This window comes from Saimiri boliviensis, chromosome 1 (assembly GCF_048565385.1).
Source record: "Saimiri boliviensis isolate mSaiBol1 chromosome 1, mSaiBol1.pri, whole genome shotgun sequence".
NCBI classification, from domain to species: Eukaryota; Metazoa; Chordata; class Mammalia; order Primates; family Cebidae; genus Saimiri; species Saimiri boliviensis.
In genome coordinates this window covers 290013381-290034053 of record NC_133449.1, presented here as the reverse complement: position 1 = coordinate 290034053, position 20673 = coordinate 290013381, and the positions used below count along the sequence as shown (strand labels likewise).

Below are 20673 nucleotides of genomic sequence, written 5' to 3'. Positions count from 1 at the left end.
CAAAGAGGAATGCTAGATTCCAACTCATGTCAGAACACTCCATGCATTTTCCACTACTCCAAACTCCCTCTTAAATTATTTTAAGAAGGAATAGACTAGGGTGGTTGAGTTTGACATTCAAGAATTTTGGACTGGTGGCCCACTTAGCCCCTTACTATTTTATTTAAGTAACTGAATTAATTTCTCTTAGCCTCATTGTACTTTTTCTAAGATTTAAGCTACGACTATCAACTTCATGTGTTAGTGACACAATGAAATGAAATTAAGTATATATTTAAAAGCCTGCAACAAAATAAATGTTGATTGAATATTTGCTGAATGGAATTTAAACATTCAGAGGATTACTGCCATTATAGAGTATTGGTTTTGGCTTTCCCTCTGTAGTCACCTGTCAGCACATAGAGAACTTTTGAGGAGAAACGAGAGCAAAGATGATTCAATATGACAGGCTTTAAAGACATTTGAGTTTCTAACACTGAAGAAAAGCTTAATGACATAAAACACCTGGAAACATACCTTTCAAAATTCATTATAGATAGGATCTACTCAGGATTGTGGTCACGAAATTAGATAATACATTTAAATATGTTATTGAGCCTCATGATCTAATTAGCAGATTTAATAAAGAGAAGCTCACAAAGCCCTTTATTCCCCATGTGTCAGACCTTTGTTGTGATCCTACTGTGTGCCAGAAACTCTACTGAGTACCAAGTGACAATGAAGGAAAAGGCATACCCTTCTGTCCATTAGAGAAACTTTTAAAAATTTTTTCATTTGACTCTTCCACAGCATATAAATTAATGATTGATAAACATAAAATCAATTAAGGCAATTAGGCAGAACATTTCTTTTAGTAGAATAACAGTATTTTCTCATCATAGTCTCAACTATTGGGAAACCTGATCATTCTCACTTAGAAATGAATATTATATTTGAAATCCATCAATAAAGTAGTATTTATAAGTCATAAAATACACTTTAGAATTTGTTTCTCTTGCTTTCATTACTTTCAGAAAATACACTTGCTAAGTAGTGGTAACATGCTAATTTTCTAATGAGAGGGTACATACAGAGTTTCATGACTGTTTTTGAAGAGGGTGTTCTTTGCATCTACCAAGGCTAAAAGAAAGACAGTATTTAAGAAGCTAATTTCCTACAGGAATAATATAAGGTTTAAACATTTTCCGGGCTGTTCTTCCACAATTATCTTTTACAATTTTATCTTCCAAAGTGAATACACTCTTTTGTTGTTGTTCTGTGAGTTAAATAGCATGCTGGCAAAATGTCTTGGTAGCTGATAGGTACCAGTTAACCATGGAGATTTTTGTAAGTTTGCACAGTGGTTTTGTTTTCTGAGCCAACACAGAACAAATGTAATAATGAGCAAACTCTTACTCACCTAGGATAACAGTGATAGCTACATTTACTAAGGCAAAGGATCCAACCTATGATACAGTTGCTTCTGAATCTCTTTTAACTCTCACATCTGTTTTTGGCTCTGTGTTTAACAACAAAACCTGAGCTTTTCCTCAATTGCAAATGAATTAATTTGAATAGGAACAGAGATGGGTAAGGCAATGCTGGTTTCTTCTTACCTATGATAATTCAACAATTATAACTTCCATTTTTGCAATGCTTCTGGTGGCCCATTGTAGCTGAGAGCATTTGGCATGAGATAGCTGGTACCCACCAGGTATGAAATTGGGAAAACTCCATAGGCAGCAACTGATTTTTTTTCCTTTAGTATCCGCTTATATACCCTTAGTTATATTGTATTATTGGGAAGTGGAAGTTTTACTCTATGAGCATAAATATAAAACCAGCATCTTTTTACTTTAGTACAGAATAGTTCTATAGCATCAAATAATTGAACAATAACAAGTAATTCTGAACTGCACAGAGCGATCTAAGCAAATGTATATTTTACAATGATTTGTTTAACAAAATAAGCAGTTTCATTCTTGATCAAACAATATTTGGAAAATATCTCCCAAACATATCAAACATGTAAAAACAGAAATTACCACTCTGAGAATGTGATACGTTTTTCCCAAACTTTTCTGCAGGCTCAAGTGTGTATCTATTAAAAATTTTCTGCCAGCCATTGTGGCTCATGCCTGTAATCTCAGTCCTTTAGATGCCAAGATGGGCAGATCACTTGAGGTCAGGATTTCGAGAACAACCTGGTCAACATGGTAAAACCCCATTCTCTACTAAAAATAAAAAAAAATTGCCAGGCATGGTGGCCATACCTCTAATCCCAGCTACTCAGGAGCCTGAGGCAGAAGAATTGCTTGAATTTGGGAGGCCGAGGTTGCAGTAAGCCGAGATCACACCACTGCATTACAGCCTGGGTGGCAGAGGGAGACTCCGTCTAAAAAAAAATGGCCAGGCGCGGTGGCTCATGCCTCTAATCCCAGCCCTTTGGGAAGCAGAGGAGGGCAGATCACCTTGGAAGGCAGATCACCTGAGGTCAGGAGTTCCAAGACCAGCCGGATCAAAATGGAGAAACCCTGTCTCTATTAAAACACAAAATTAGCTAGTGTGGGGGGGGCATATGCCTGTACTCCCAGCTACTCAGGAGGCTGAGGCAGGAGAATCACTTGAACCCAGAAGGTGTTTTGCAATGAGTCAAGATCACACCACTGAACTCCAGTCTGGGCAATAAGAGTGAAACTATGTCTCAAAAAGAAAAAAAACCTTCTAATCATACTACATGAGTATTTTGGTTTATTATGACTTGTTACCTTGTTACATTGTATATACTTAACCAGGTCATATATAATAAAACTATGATATTAATTGCTATATAGTAGCCCACTATACGGCTGTTTGCAAATTTATTGAACAATCCTCATTATTACATATTTGAGTATTTTTTCTTTTTATTATAAACAACATTGTAATGAACATTATTTTATCAAATACATATTCATTCAACTAATAACTTTTGAGTCCCTTCTATGAGCATGTACCTAGGAAATATTATCTTTGTTCTCAAAAACTTATTGGCCCAGATGTCAAAAACACCAAATATCAGTGACTCTCACATACTTCAAGATACCTAGATTATTAAAAGAAGGGAGGGGAATATTCTCAAAGGTTTGTTAACCAAAAGTAAGTTCATGCAAGGCCTTTAAACCCTATTAAGAAGTTCCAATATGCACAAGAAGAGTGGTCATTGAGAAATTTGACTTTTTGCTTCTGAAAGATCATCGTTGCTCCAAAAGGGAAAAGGAATCTGAACTGTACATGCTTGTGCAGAGCAGGCTACTCCCAGCAGCCAGTTATGACTGGATGACATAAAATAGGGCCCTGAATGATATTTCAGAGGTAGACACAATAGGATTTCTTGATCCACTGAATTGAGGATGAGAAAACGACAAGCATCACTGAATGTTAAGGCTACTGAAATACTAAGGAAGTGAACCTCTGCCTGTCACATGTGACTCACAGCTCATGTTCTAAGGTTTTGCAGACTGCCACTGTCTAGTGCTTTTCCACAGTGAGACGAGTTCACTTCCTATCCCACAAACTGTTTTTCTCACTGTTTCAAAGGGAGAGCCTACGACCCATATAATTTCATATTGCTGATCTTTTAATTAACTGTTCTATCACCAGTGCCCATCCTCCCAGATATCTGGTTTGCAATATTGCTATACTTGGATTTTTCTTTTTTTTTACAATCATTTTTCTCCTCCAATCTAGTCAGCAAAAATTTTACTAAATTCTGGCAACCTCCATTTTTTTAAACTTACTAAATTCTTACCAAATTCTAGCCACTAGAAATCAGTAAAAAAAAACTTACGAAATTCTAGCCACTAGCCTCTGTTCTGAGGACTCATATGAGTTCTGCACTTCAATAAAGTCTTCATATTTTAGGGGACAAGACTCTGATATAGGGACTTCTAGGCAGATGCACTTTTAAATATATGTCATGGTTTCTGTTTAACAACATATTAACATTAACACAACAATGAGACAGTAACTGTTACTGTCAAGAATACAGCACAACAGGACCTCTCATTCACTGATGCGGGAATGTGAAATGGTACAGCCACTCTGAAAGATTGTTTGGAAGTTGCTTTAGTATATAACTAAATACAGCCCTACTATGCTATCCAGTCATTATACTCCTAGGTGTTTACCCAACTTATTTGAAAATATGTCAACACAAAAACCTGCATGTGAATGGTTATAGAAGTTTTATTCATTACTGTCAAAAATGGAAGCAAACAAGATTGCCTTCAAAAGATGGATGCAAAAATAAACTGGCATAGTCATATAATGGAAGATTATTCAGCCCTAAAAAGAAATGAGCTATCAAGCCATGAAAAAACATGGCTTAAACTCACACTACTAAATCAAATAAGACAATTTCAAAACGGTACCTACCATATGACTCCAATTATATGATATTCTAGAATAGGAAATCTACAGAGATGGCAAAAAAAAAAAAAAAAAGAGTGGTTACCTGGGGTTTGAATGGAGGAAGGGTTAAAGAAGTGAAACACAGGGCAATTTTTAGGGCAGTGAAACTATTCTGTGGCACACTATGCATTTCTCAAAACCCATGGAACTTTACAACACAAAGAATAAATCTTAATGAATGCACATTTAAAAGAGCACTTAGGAGATCAAGGGATCTGAGGATAAAATGCCAAGTGTGGCAAAGCAAACTAAGTGTACAAAATAACCTCACTGAAGAAGGTGAGAAAAGAACTGGTGATCTAAGTAACTTTGGAAATGAATGGAGAATGCAAGACTAAAGGGAAAATAATTATTTTAATCATTGTGAGTTAATCAATGATCTTGTTTCCCATGGAAGTATGAGTTAATGACTGTGATCCTGCTACATTTGTATACTGTCACTGAACAATTAAGTAAAAGAATGGCATGTGGTTTCAGTGAGGCTTCTCGTTTTTGAAGTGGGAAGATACATTTAGGCAAGAGGAGGAGAACAGAATGATCCAGGAGGTAACAGACTCGAGTTGGACACTATGTGTGAACTGCTACACAGTTTCACATACATACAGAATATAGGTTGAATACAGGGTGAATACAGAAATATTCATAGGTAATGTATATACTCAGGTTAGTCTACACTCATATATTTATTTTCTGTATCAACTAAGAGTCTAAAAACAAGGACACTCCACTAGCAACAAGCATATCTACCACCCTTGGTTTTTAATAGTATTTTTCAATAAAAGGAATCAGGGCTCCTAGAAAAAATGGCTGATCCTATGACTGGATCAGAGAAAATGTAAGATGAGTTCAGAGAACCTCATAGTGCCAGAAAATACGGAAGTACAAGTAAATGAATAAACAAAGAATGAATGAATGAATGAATGAATGAATGAATGGAATACATTAAAGCCACACAGAAGCCCCTTTGAAGAAAGTTAGAGTAATTGCTACAGCAAAATAAATATGGTAGTAGTGGATCATAACATAAAGTATAAAATAAATATCCTGTGTCTATACTAATATAACAGTTTGAATAAATAAATGGATAGAAAAGACAAATCTCCCACACAGAATTCTACATAACTCACGTAGATCCACCAGCCTCAAAAAGTAGAGAATCTTTGCACTCAAGTGTACACTGTACATTGTGACTTCCTTCCAAACAGTAGAGTATAGAAAGCAGGAGAAAGTAATTTTATAGTGGAGAAATCTAACAAACACTGTCTCAGTTAAGTGAGCAAGGTCAATGTCAATAATGATCAGTCATGTCAATAATATGTACAGTAACCCTAACAGATAGAGTCCAGAGAAGGACATCCTAAATATGACTGACCGATACTCTTCAAAACTATCAAAGTCATTAAAACAAGGAAAGTCTGAGAATCTTTCAGAGTCAAGAGGAGCCTAAGGAGACATGATTCTAGAATAGACAAGAAGACATTAGACAAAACCTAGGAAAATCTAAATAAAGTATGGACTTTAGTTAATAATAACACAACAACACAATTTTGTAATTACAAATGTGACATAGCAATGTAAGATGTTCAGATGAGGGATAACTGGGAATGGGATATATGAGAACTCTCTGTACTATCTTTTCAACTTTTCTATGGCTCTAAAACTACACAAAATTATCTTAAAATGCATTTTAAAATGCACTAGATAGCAAACAATTTAAAACAAATAAAACCAAGAGCGACTAATGCTCACTGCCCACATGTCACTCTAAATACAGAATACCTACAAAAACTTTAAAGTGAGCAAAGACATCATAGTATCTAATTTACATTTAATAAGGTAGAATATGTTCAATCAAAATTTGTTTGAAGATCTTTTGTCACTGCTGTTCATTCGTTTCCAGGGTTCATTTCCTGAGCCAGCCCATCTACGAGCAATGTGTAGATCTAATGCATTATATGGGTAATGTAAAAATTTGGGTAAATTATTTAACACTCTGGGTTTTGGTTGCCTCATCTACAACATCAGGGTTGTAACAGCACTTACATACACATTGGGGAAATCTAAGAAGTTAATACATGTTTATATACAAAACACTGAGAAGGGTGCCAACCACAATGAACATAAACATTAGCTATCATTATGATTATGCTGATGATCATGAATAAGTGATCCTAAAAAAAAAGAGATTATCAGTAATTGCTGCTGTCATTCCACTTTTATTAAGTAAACCATGGGCAGAGTAGGGAATAGACAGTGCACTACAAGTAGTAACTACATTTGAGTGGATGGATCATAGGTGATTTTCTTTTTCTTTATGTTTTGCTGTTATTCTCAAGTTGCTAATGGGTGTGTATTAAATTAAAAATAAATATTTAACATTCTGAATCAATTTGCTACATTAGATCAATGCTTATATCACCTCTGCTTCAATCTCATATTATAAAAATAATACAAGCACATAGTTAACTACTAAATAGTTCAGAAGGATTTCAAATTGAAAAACAACTTTTTCCTTCATTTCCTTCCACATTTAATGCCTCTGTTACTGCTGGCAATCTTTGACACTTTTCTATTTGTGTTTTTCCCAGTGGTTACTCCCACATCTCTAAATAATAGACTTAATTAAAGAATGCTTGTTGTGTCCAATTAAAGATTATCTTTGGACTTTTGATGACAATAAATGAGGATTCAGTTTGCTTAAGCCATGCCTACCAACTTCTGCCTCCCAGATTTTGATATGTGTATCATAACTCTAAGTCCTCGTGTTGATTAGGTTTTTAATTTATGTGACATTCAAAAGGCTGTATGTCTTTTGCCCTCAGTGCTCCCCAGTATTACATTAGCAAATGTGCTCCACTCTCCCAAGGTCATCGAGTTCAAAGGAACAGGTGTATATAACACAGAGATCAGAACTACGAGCTATGTAGTAGAATTTTTTGGCAATCTGAAAATATGTACATTTATATCTAATAGAATCTTAGGATTGTGAACTATGTGATCATTACAGACTTAGGTTTCCAAAGCCCACTCTAAAACACTATGTACCTCCTCTTAGAACTTCGCCATTAGCGTGCACTAAGACGCATGAACAGAGGCATAACGGTTATGTCTGCATGATCCCACAGGCCTACTTAACCAATTTTTTTTTTCTAAACATATATTAAAACAGCCATCTATTAGAACTGCTAAGCCTAAAAATTAACATATTATTAATGATTGTGTTTGGGTAGGTTATGTACTGTTTGTAACAGTGACTCTCACCCTAATTTTTCACTCTGTACAAAAGTACAGGAAATATAGTTTATCAGTAACAGTTGCTCCCTACAATAGAACTTCCCAACAGATGGAGGGTACCACTAGACATATTAGAATTTGAAAGGGATGGCATAAGCACTTAAGCCTCAAAATAAGCCCTACTTCTCTATCCAAAGAGATTCTGCTACAACTTCTAAAAGCAGATGGCCACTTCCTTTCCTGTCCTTAGCTGTACCACATCACATTAGACATCACAGATTTAAACCATAATGTGAAGACTTACAGTCATTGGGCCATAACTAAACATACTTTATTCAGTTATTGCCATATATTTAATGAACTCCCACCACCTGGCAGATGATGGTGGAGGAGTTGAGAGCCCCTCCCTCAAGGGCAGACAGAAACTGCTACACTCACAGAGCTGACAATTTAGAGGCGGGAACAGAGAAACAAACAGGCAATTACAATACAGAGCCATCAGGACAAGATCAATCATGACTTAATCTAACCCTAACTTTCTCTGGGAATTCTTTAATGTCGAATCAGATCTTCTCACGGCTTTTCTGCGGCTCTCAGTCTATAAGCAGTTTCATGCCAACTGCTCTGAAGTGCTTTTCATAGCTGCCAAAAGTTGATTTCTGTTACAACTACACGGTTTCTATTTTAGTATTTTCCCCTTCTAGTTGGTCTCACCCATTGCCTTGGATTCTCCTGCATCTGCTTTCTTTCTTCTCTCTACCACAAGCAGAAACCCTGATAAAAATATAAATCTCATTCACCAGAGACAGCGATGTGGACCAAACTTTCCACATTTTCCTAATCACAGCAATGCTTCTCAAAGCATCTTTGTTCAGGGCCCTACCATTTTCTTAGTAAAAACAACTCAATGATTAAATATAAGTTTTCTGTATGTTTTATATGAAGAGATGTTGAAAGTGGAAATGAGAATACTGACAATCACAGGCAAGACATCCAAGATACTAAGAAAATTAATTCGAACTACTAATGGGACAAGTCCAGCTGGAATGGAAAGCTGTGAGAATTATCATCGCTGAGGCTCTGTGAGGATACTTCAGTGCAGGAATAATGGGAAGAAGATTCTTGGGATATAATTCCTTGGTAATGCTGCAGGTTGAGCACTGTGCAAAATTATAAATGTACAAAATGTGAAACACGAATTTCTCCTTGTGATAAGGATGACAAATGTGGATGTTTTCATAATCAACTTTTAACTATGACTACCTTATTTTAAGCTTCTTAGGAGAACTGAATATCAGATTCTAGTTGTGATATCCATTTATTCTAGGATTTGATTGAATTGTATTACTTTCAAAGTGATGTAAAGCTATACATAATACTATAGAATATAAAAGATGAATTTTGAGAGACTCTTACAGAAGCTCCAAATTCTAAAAGCATATGCGTGTAGCAATGGATTGGTGGGACTCTAACTTAGTCATCTTTAGTTAGAATATATACAGAGAAGACTTTAAAAATCAAGATGTGTTCTTAATTTTATTACCTAACTCTGAACTTACTCACTCCCACAGGATATCCATAAAGCATGAATCTAACAAATGACCGAGCAAGAGTAAGTCATGGTAGAAATTCATATATCATTGTCAAGGAGAGGAATAACTGAGTCAGGATGGACCACAGGTCTCCAAATAGCAAATGGACTTCATCATCATCACCAAATACTGATTTATCACCAGGCACAAACCAGGGACCAGGCAAAGCTCTGTTCTATACCAGGACATAGAAATTGGTCACAGCTCATCAAAGGGTCACAGTTTAGTAGAGAACCAAAAAACAACTGTAAACACCAACCGGTCTCTTGTTATCTGCATGGTGCAACCAGTGATGATTAAAGGGGCAAAGAGTCTCTGGGAAGCCATTGGGGCTCTACTGTAAATAATTATTTTATCAGGAGGGAGGTCTTCTAACAGTTCTCAATGGAAGAGTAAAACTTAAAATCATGTCCATAAATGCTGGCCTTGAAAATCCCAGGCTAAACATAGCAAAGAAACTATCAGTCTCTGAAGCAAATGTACAGAACCTGATTTTTAAATATTGATTTTAAAGACCTCATTTTTAAATATTGAGAAAAGTATGTCCCCTTATAAATATGACATCTTAAATATAAGAACTTATACGTAAGACTATACACACCAACTTGAACTTTATATTCTTTAACATATTAAATATCTGCATATACTATGCTATATTTTATATGAAAAATCCATATCTCGTATCTACTTTAGTAGTTTCAGATGGTATTAAGTTCATTTCCTGAGCATTTGCTTAAGTTGCTATCTGAGCTACCACATTAATTTGAGTTAAATTGCTAAGATTATTATTTAAGCTTTAAAAGTAATTAACAATGACTATGACACAGACCTTGAAAAGGAAGGAAGGGCTTCATAATGAATAATGGTAGAATTTGGGATGATATTCATAATTTTTTCAAGGATTTACTATAGAAAATTACTTTTTAAGCTTAATCTTGAAAAGCAATTTGATAAATTATAAGAAAACATGGAACCATTGCCTCAAGCAATGTTGTGAAAATTAAATCTACATTGCATTAAATGTTTAAATGTGGAGTACTACTTTTTAACAAATGTTAATTTCTAAATTAAAAATGAGTACATTTTCCTCTTACTATAAAATATAATTTGCAATTATATCAATTGTGGCATGTCAGAAAAATCATTAACTTGAAAAACAACTTTGTCTCTAATGCTTATTATAAGGCATGATTGTAATTTGGAAAGCAACCCAATTCCTGGCATGTGTACATGGGTGTATATGTATGGAGGTATGCTACTGATTAAAATGAGAAGCAATGTGCCTCCTAAATTAGCTAATTAGGTATTGTCATACCATTTTAAGCTTAAAATCCTAGGGTAAGTTAGGCAACACCTGTTGTTGTCACTTAAGGAGCTTTTTTTTTTTTTTTTTTAAAGACACACTTTGTGACATGCAATGGAGAAAATGGTTCTTACATCTATTTTTATAATGTGCTATTTTATACATACCATCTGAATCCTACTATAGTTTGTGCTATGAGTTTGACATGCTTATTACACATTAAGACATAAGAAGTTGTCTTAAAAGTGAAATGTTTGTATTTAAAAATCACTACTCTACCTATATAAGGATTTTACCTTCAGCCAACAAATATTCATTGAGTTTCTTAGGAACCAGTCACTCAGGGTCTGTGAAAGATACTTAGGAAACTAAGGCCTGATGGAACTTACCACACTGCTGAGCTAAAATCTGACTCTGATCGTCCAACTCCAAAGACCAGGCTCCTTCTAGAGCACCACCGTAAAACTTAATGGAGAACTGGGCAGAGAGAGAACGAAATACAGATAATGTGGTTGAATACCGCTGCCTTGGGGACTTACGACACTACCTCCAGTCCTCTGTATAATGGGATAGTGAAATTTCATAGCCATTCTGATTTCCCTCATTGAGCGTGCATCTATCTAACACAACTTACCCATCCACATTAGATTTCTTTAAAGATTATCATTAATAAGAAGGTATATTAACATAAATAAATCCAAGAGGCTAGTATAAATTCTCTTTCATAAGGCATGCTATTGTAAAGGTATCAAAAATTTCCATTTTGTGCATTTAAAGTTTAGATCCATCCAATTCCAATTTGTTTAGACAAGGTCCAATTGATGCCCTCATTTTATATTACTCATTGCTTAAGTGCTAGAGAGTGAATTAATCTTCTGATCTATTTTCATTTTGATATTTAAGGATCAAGCAGAACAATACACATGAAATCCCAATTTCCATAATGGGAGATCAGCAAGATCACCAAATACTGAATTCTACTCTTGCTTTATAATGTCCAGCTTGGTAACTCAGACTCTTTCTAGACACTAGATCTACAGGTAAGCTGTTTGTTTTTGAACAGTGGGAACTAGGCAATGTTTTAGGTTACAAGTGGCATCACATGTCATCCAGAGAAAGATATGTAAGTGCTTTATGATCTTTTTTAAAGTTTTTTGAAATCATTATTTAAATGGCTATCCTCATAAACATCAACTGACACTGTAACATAATAAAGGTGTAAATAACAATGTAGCCATTAAATATTTATTAACTTCCTACCAAATGGAAGTATTATTTCATTCAAGTTTCCAAATAATCAAAACTCCCTGTCCTTATGAAGCTTATTTTTAAAAGGAGAGAAATAAATAATAAACGCAAATAAATTAGTAAAACATAGAAGTTGTGTTGGGAATATCAAAGCAGAGGGAGTGCATAGCAATTGCTGGGAGAGGTACTGCTTTTCATCGGTTTTTCAGCTCTACTTTTATGATGAATTAGAACATTTTTAACTCTGTGAAAATCCTATTTTTGGGTAAGAGGTCAGTTTTAAGTAGACCCAAATGCTTTCTATTCTTTTATAACTGCAAGACTGGAAACCATCCTAAGGCTGACATGGCATGACCCCTATTTATCTTCCCATCTTCTTATTCCACACACTCCCCAACAGCAGACACCGTGGAGTTCACCCAGCATCAATCCCTTTTCTATCCCATTTGTCAATGGCCATGAGTTTTGCATTGAACTGGTTGGCCACCACACTGGGGCAGTGATGGGGTGGTATCCCAGGTCTAAACAAATCCAAGCAGGTTGTTTGATTTCAGGAAAATAACAGTAAAGCTGAGCACTTTTGTTTGATGACTAAATTTAAAAGGTTCCTTTCTCCAAACAATGTATTTGAAAATGTGAGATCTAAACAGAGTAGCCTTTGTTTTCAGATAAGGGAAGACAGCCTAGCATCAAGCTGACTCTTAGGAAAAAACACAGTGCAAGGAACCACACAAAAAAGTTGCTGGAGCCCCCCTCAAAGCATGACTAAAGCCCATGATGCCAGGATACATTTCTAAGTCAAACAAAAAAGTCTCACCATTAATTCTGTGTTCTTTCCTGCTTTGTGTAACCAAAAGGAACCCGAACTACCACCCCACCACACACATATTCATATATACACCACAATATACTCACGTACTTGGGTGGGTTTCAGAATCTTATTTGCACAGTCACACAATGCATAAGGACATTTCATTCAATGATGGACCACATATATCAAAGTAGTCTCCAAAGATTAGAATACCATATTTTTGCTGTACCTTTGCTATGTTTAGTTACTCAAATACTTATCACTGTGTTACAACTGCCTACAGAATTCAGTACAGTAGTATGCTGCATGGATTTGTGGCCTAGGAGCAATGGGCCATATAGGCTGTACCATCTACTTGTGTGTAAGTACACTCTGCAATGTTTGCACAATGACGAAGTGCCTCATCATGCATTTCTCAGAATGTATTCCAATCCTTAAGCAGGGCAGGACTTAACCACATTCTTCCACAACAAAGTGAAATAGCATAGCTGTGCCTCAGCAATGTGAATCCTGGAATACTTTTCACAATCTGAAGTGATCTCTGTTATTTTTTTTTAATTTCATAAGCCTGAATAACAACTTCTCCTATCACTTGTTATAGAAATATATTCAACCATTTCTCCTCATAATTTGGTCCAGTATGAAGCGAAATGTGTATCAAAATGTTGTTAGCAACCAACATTTTTGGTGATACATATATCTCATTTTACGTCAACATCAACTTTCTACAAGAGTCCACATCTGTTTTAAAACAAAAACCTTTTATTTATTTACTTATTTAAAACCTTTCTGTAGAGACAGGGTCTCACTACATTGCCCACACTGGCCTCAAACTTCTGGCCTCAAGCGGTCCTTCTGCCTCAACCTCTCAAAGCACTGGGTTTTAAAGGCATGAGCCATCCCACTCAGCCTAGAACAAACATTTAAATCAGCATGTATGTAACTGAAAAATGAACAAGACATTAAAATGAAGCTACAATTTTCATGCTTTACCACACAGCACTGATGGGCACCCTTTTAATACTCCAGGTAAATCCTGTAAGGATCTGCAAAATCACTTGAGAACCATAAACTATTACAACCACCATGAAATGACTAATAGAATGAGGCTATTAATTTATATCCTTTTTCTTTAATGCGTATTTATGTACCTGACATATATTTTCATCATCTCTGTAATTACATTTAGTTTATGTATTAATAGATACATAGATACATAGAAATAATAGTTTCTAGCATATGTCATTTTAACAATAATGAAACTCAAATATTCAAAGTTCAATTAAGGTGTACCTAAAACATATTAAATCATACCAATGTATATTTTTACATGAATATAAAATGCATCTGAATATAAAATTTTATCTTATAAAATTCTACATACATATAAAATGCACTTGATATGGACTATATCTTTGTGAATCTACAGAGAGCAATCAGGAATCTCATATATAAAAGTGAAGACATCTTGACATTACAGAACTTTGAGTCCTCACTGGACAAGCTTCTAATGAAAAGATGTGGTAGAGGATAGCAGCTCCCCCACAAGTGGGGTATCACTGAGGGATGAATTAACACTGTAACAGACTGCTAGTTTAAAGAGTTCTATTAACACTAAGGCAGATCTGTCTACAATTTACTTTAAAGTTTGCAAGAAATGGTGACAGCACATGGGCTGGCCAGGTTGGAGAGCTGCAAAGCACACGTGGAAAAGGAAAGTGAGTGGCTCCCAGCCAGCTGAAAAGGGAAAGCCAGACAGCAAAGAGCCACTGCTGGTTACGGCTAAGCTACTCTGAATCATATCCAAGCTGCAGCTTTTAATGGACAAGTATCAGGGCTCTTACTAGCAATCCCTAGGTTTCACTCTGAATAGGACACTGCAGTGTTGCCTAAAGACAAAGCTTTCTCTAGTTGACAAAATAAAACATCAAATAAAAGGATAGCAGAATAGCAATATATTTCCGGTTGTGAGACTACAATATAGATTGCTGTATGAAAGATTTCTAAACAAGATAACAGTTGATATTTCCATTATCATGATCAACAGGAGCTAAGTTATAATTGGCCATAGCAGATTTAGTAAGTTCATAGTTTAGAAGTAAATGCTATTTAAAGAACTTATTTTTAAGATCTTTTATTTCATAAGATTCTCATTAGTGAGAAATTTGTGGATACCAGGATCCAACTTGCTAAAGGAATTATATCTATGAATTATATCTAAACATACAAATCACTACAAAATAGAAGTTCATTAAGAGATGAGAGATATCTCTAAGAAGTAAAATATAGGCAGTTAGAGAAATTTTGAGAAAACTGTCATGAATAAAATGAAAATTTAAAAAGAGTTTAATTCAAAAACCACAGAGAAATTAGAAGTTTCTGTACCAGAGAATTAGAATTAACATTAAATTTTAATTAGAATTAACATTAATGTAAAATTTTCACCTATTTTACTTACTTAACATGTTGAACTTGTAGAAAACACTGCCATAATTACACCTACTTTTAGCATTCTAATAAGAGCAAAAACTTACATGAAAGATGTCATTTAATAAATTCTATTTTAACCAATTGACAGTTATCAATTAATTTTATCTTATAAAATCCTTGGGAGACCCAAACTGAGTTTTATGATTTATGATCATGATCAATTGTTCTCTAGGCTACATAAACAACATTAATGGATTAGAAATCCCAAGGGTTTTTTTCTATATAATTCTATTAAGTAGTAACTACTACACACTGTTGCACAAAACCAGTGGTATTTCATGATAGATTCTGTCAAATCAAGTATGCCATTCAAGTAACAGCACTTCTGCCAGCAGTTTGATAATATAACAGGATGAAGAATGTTGTATAGGCATTTCAGCAGAAGCCCAAACAGGTTCACATTCTCAGGAGCACAGCTGAGAGCAGCGACCATCAGCTTCCCCAAGACTTGCTAACAGGTCGAGAATTCAGACACCTCCAAGACTTGCTAGCAAGTGACAGATCTGGTCCTTCTAACTCTGGGAAAGCAGAGAAAAGGCTCCTCCCCATCATCTCATGTCATTGATAAGGTCTCTACGATACTCACTGAAATGCATGGGGTGCCTGTGAGCAAGGAAACAGTATCTCTTTGTCCCCTTTTGCCAGCTGAGCTGCAGAGCCCATGAGTCCACTGTAGCATCCAGCACAGGACACAGTTAGAGCACTCTTTTGAGAACCTGGCAAGAGACCCTGGACCTGGGAGATCCTCATGCACCTGGGGGCTGGCACGTGCCTCCTGTCTGGAGAAACCACCCATGCAGTGTGGAGCAGCCATGATGTGCAGGGTGAGGAGAGATCATGAAAATAGATTAAGCTGATTTCTTTAGTGAGATAAGTAAATTGGGAAAGAGTTCCCACTGGCTACCTAAACAATGTAAAAGAGAACTAAGCTTGAACCTTTTTGAAGAGATCCTGTCCCCAAGGGCTATCTGCTGAGACAAGGAGACTACTAAAACAAGATGTGGTTGGGAGGTCCTTTGTGTGGGGGAACAGTTTGAGAGAGGGGGTCCCCAAGACTGTATTACCATGCAAACTACATGCATCCAGGGTCCGTGCAGAACCTCAGAAAAATACATGGAGGTGCTTCCATCCACATCTGGGATGCCTGCGGTTGGCTGGTATTAGTATAATTGTTTTTCCCTCAGGCCCTCTCCCCTTGCTCCAGCACCAGAGAAGCCAAGTGGACAGCAGGTGGGGAAGAGAAGAGGGAAACAAGGGAGGAGCTGGGGAGAGAGCAAGTAACTAGCACTTGAGCGAGCCAGAGCCAGCGGGGTTAGCATAACACCAACACAACCTTACTTCCCAGGGGTCAGGCCAACTGGAGGGAAGGAGAAAGGAAGCGTAGCAGGGAAGGTGAAGGGACAGCTTTGAGGGGCAGCTGTGGTGGAAATTCTGAGTCAAAGGAGACTTAATATATAAAAGCCCTGTGGCTGTTCAAATCAGACTGTTTTTATATGTGGAAGGGCGTCTCCATGCTCTGTCTCCACAGGTCGGTGAGGACGGGATGCGAGTCTACTCATGAAGTGGAAAACCACAGTTCAGCTCAATCAGGGCTCAGAATTTACGATGAACAGCAGCAGAAGCATATTCTTAACACTTAAGAAAAACATGATTATAAAAGAAGAAAATGAATGCTTGGAAAGAAGCACATAATCTGATTCGGAAATGGCAGATACAGACTCAATTACAACTCCACGCAAAACAATCTCAGGGGAGTTTCAAAATGCGATGAAGGGAAGTTATATATTACGAGGTGTTTTCTTTTTCCTGTTCTCCTCCATTCAAATCAAAACCAACCCTTATATTTCTTTGCAGAGCCTAGAAGTGTCAGACATTTGGTAGTCTCTATAATACATGCTTACTAATAAAACAGTGTGGAAACTAATTATTAATAATCTTGAAAAGGAAGGAAGGAAGGAAGGGGGGAGGGAGGGAGGGAGAAAAGGAGGGACACAGAAATGGAAAGAAGGACATTTATCGATCATGATACGTCTAGACATTGTCATAAGGGCTTTGACATTAACATGGTAATGCCCATGAATTTATTAATTAACTAAAAGCATCAACTCACATAGTTTTGACATCAATGTGCAGTGTTTACGTCACACAGCTCATGACTGGAGGATTTCCATTGAACCACGCAGCCTGGCTCCTATAAATGCTTTTTTTCTTTTTTTTTTTGAGACAAAGTCTCACTGTCTCCCAGGCTGAAGTGCAATGGTGTGATCTTGGCTCACTGCAACCCCTGCCTCTCAGGTTCAAGCAATTTTCCTGCCTCAGCCTCCCAAGTAGCTGGGACTATAGGTGCCCACCACCATGCCCAGCTAATTTATGCATATTTAGTAGAGATGGGGTTTCACCATGTTGGTCAGGGTTGTCTTGAACTCCTGACCTCAAGTGATCTGCCACCGTAACCTCCCAAAGTGCTGGGATTACCAGCATTAGCCACTGTGCACAGCCCTGTATGTGCATTCTTAACCTGTATGCCCTATTGTATCCAAGTGACAAAGAAATACTGGACTAAGCAAATTAAATAAGAGTACACGAAAGAGTCTACCTAAGACAGCATATGTCACACATCCATAAGGAAAAGCTCCTCTGCCAGCTAACATGGAGTCCTCCCTGTGAGTAACCTAACTGGGCAACTTTGGTTTTGGATTATAACGGGTTTCCTCTCATAAGCAACAAGTTGTGGCTGTGGAGGTGACGAGTGGAGGGAACCACACACCATGTGTCTCAAAGACCTACTGATTTTCAGAACCTGTCAAGAGGCTTATAAGCAGGCTTTACAATTCTTTCTTTGTTCTTAGATTGTGGGATTCTTGCAGGCGGGGCTGTGCATTGTTCCTTGAAGATCTTACTTGAAACAGTATCTGTACAGTCTAAATTTATATATTTCATTAATATTAAACCTGGCTTTGTAAATGTGACAGCACTTTGGGAGGCTGAGGTGGGCAGACCACTGGAGGTCAGGAGTTCGAAAGCAGCCTGGATGATGTGGTAAAACCTTGTATCTACTAAAAATACAAAAATTAGCCAGGAGTGGTGGCAGGAGTCTGTAATTCCAGCTACTCAGGAGGCTGAGGCAGGGGATCGCTTAAGCCCAGGAGGCAGAGGTTGCAGTGAGCTGAGATCACGCCACTGCATTCCAGCCTGGGTGACAGAGCAAGACTCCATTTAAAAAAAAGAAGAAGAAGAAAGAAAGAAAGAAAGAAGAAGACATATGGAATTTAAAAGAAACAAAAAACCTGTTTTGATTTTCTAAATGAAGAAAACCCTGCAAAACCTTAAGTAATTTTCTTTCCTGGCACTTACGGGAAAGCAAGACTATACCCATAGATCCACCTCTGTTCAGGCTCAGTAGCTGTGACAGCAGCAACTAGGATGTCACTATTTTCCTCTCCTTTTGGGTCTTCCCAAAGACATACTTAGGAGTGGGAACAGGTAAAGCAAATAATTCAAACAGCTGTCAGCTAGAGAAACCTCACAATTTCTCCTGTCCCTGTGGTTAGGGTCAAGGCATATTCCCTGCAGACTCCTTAAGACAAAAGGTGTGGTCAATCTTTAGGAGGTTAACAGTCTAGGCCCAAGTAAACTCTGCTGCCTCTTTTACTGTAAAGTCCCTTTGCCAGGGTCATGGAAATACTCTTGGCAAACTCTCCAGGAATGGCCTCAACAGAATCCTGGGCCTTGTCTTGGAAGTTGATGACATTCCCTGCTATGGAGTTCTCAAAGTAGCACAGGAGCTTTAAACATAGGCCTGCACACTGCCTGCAACAGTCTCAGAAGGTATGTTAGCGATTCTCTTCTTGCAAGTTGGCATGCAAGCAAGCTCTTCTCTGACTGCTAAAGGAAGAGCCCTCAGCAGCACTCAGCCTTTGGCTTTCTCCTGTATTCTAATCCCTGTCTTTCAGGACTTGTGGTTGAAAGAGTAGACACAGTGCCGCACGTCTGACTGCCTGCTTCCCCCATGTTCGTGTCCCCTCTTTTCAACACTGTCAAGGAAAGAAAATGTGAGCTCCTTGGTACTTTCTGTCTGAGATGGACTCAGATATAAAACTCTATAGCTTAAACTGTTAATCATGGTTACTAACATGGTCTATGGGAGGTAAAAGAATACGGAAAATCCTGTTCTAACTGCACATCCCATGGCATTTGTGCATCTGTCATGTGAAAGGGTTAAGAATGGCACCTTCAGATCCAAAGCTGGCTCTTTATTTTTTTATTTTTTTATTTTTTTTTTTTTTATTTTTTTTTTGAGACGGAATTTCGCTCTTGTTACCCAGGCTGGAGTGCAATGGCGCGATCTCGGCTCACCGCAACCTCCGCCTCCTGGGCTCAGGCAATTCTCCTGCCTCAGCCTCCTGAGTAGCTGGGATTACAGGCACGCGCCACCATGCCCAGCTAATTTTTTTGTATTTTTAGTAGAGACGGGGTTTCACCATGTTGGCCAGGATGGTCTCGATCTTTCGACCTCGTGATCCACCCGCCTCGGCCTCCCAAAGTGCTGGGATTACAGGCTTGAGCCACCGCGCCCGGCCAAAGCTGGCTCTTTACTATGGGCAATATCTCATATTTCATTCCATGGGACTATAACCCTTAAGGCTGAGACTTAGAAGAAGAATGGTGCTGGGAACACAACTGCAGGTAAAAATTAAAATGCAATACTTTAATAGTTAGAAAATAGTATCCACACTGCATTGACTTCTGCTCCAAAATTAATGGAATGCCCTGTATTAACACTTCAGAGTTAACTCTATGGTGAATTAGTAAAATGACAATAGTCCCAGGTCACAAACTAAGATGTGCTCATGAATTTACATATTAAAATGAAATTCTCTTGACTGCTTACCCTACGTTAAAAGGATTTCCTTTATGACAGTTTACACAACTGTTCCATATCAGATTTTTTTTCCTACACAGACTGTAAATTAATGTGCTGCTTTGATAGGAGGTCTCCTGCTAATGCAGAACTCAGTAATTGTTGCTCTATGTCTGTTAAACAAGTTGAGAAAATTTTTTGAGACCTCAGGTACTGCAGAATGTGGGTTTTAAAAGGTGCTTATGTCTGCACTTGAAGTAATGAAAGATTCATTGCATCCCACAAACTAATCAGCAACTATCTGATACTACTAGGATTATCATCGTAGCAGAAATTATTTTTAATGATAAATTAAGCTTTCAGAGGGATTGACCATTCACAAACTAGACACCATTGGTCAAACTACTAATGTGCATAGTATTCTTTGACAATGGCTTCCACGTATTATGAAACATCACATCTTTAATTCACATTGATTTTCTGGTAAAGAATATTACTTTCTCCAAATATTAGCAAAATACAATTGTCTGTTCCTTAAACTCTGACTTTTAACATGTCACTATATCTACATATAATCTAATACTCACTTGTCAGAACTTTTTGAATGATAAACTTATAAGTGTCATATTACGTAAATTTTTATTTTAAAAGAAGCATAGGGAAACTCGGAGATCTAGCTGATGTTACATAAAGTATTTAAATA

At 37.1% G+C, this 20673-nt stretch overlaps 1 protein-coding gene across 6 annotated transcripts in view; it reads right to left on the bottom strand.

Moving 5' to 3' along the window:
* CTNND2 (catenin delta 2) overlaps positions 1-20673 on the bottom strand; it is a 937699-nt gene that overhangs the window by 831837 nt on the left and 85189 nt on the right. The gene's annotated exons all lie outside the window — the stretch shown is intronic.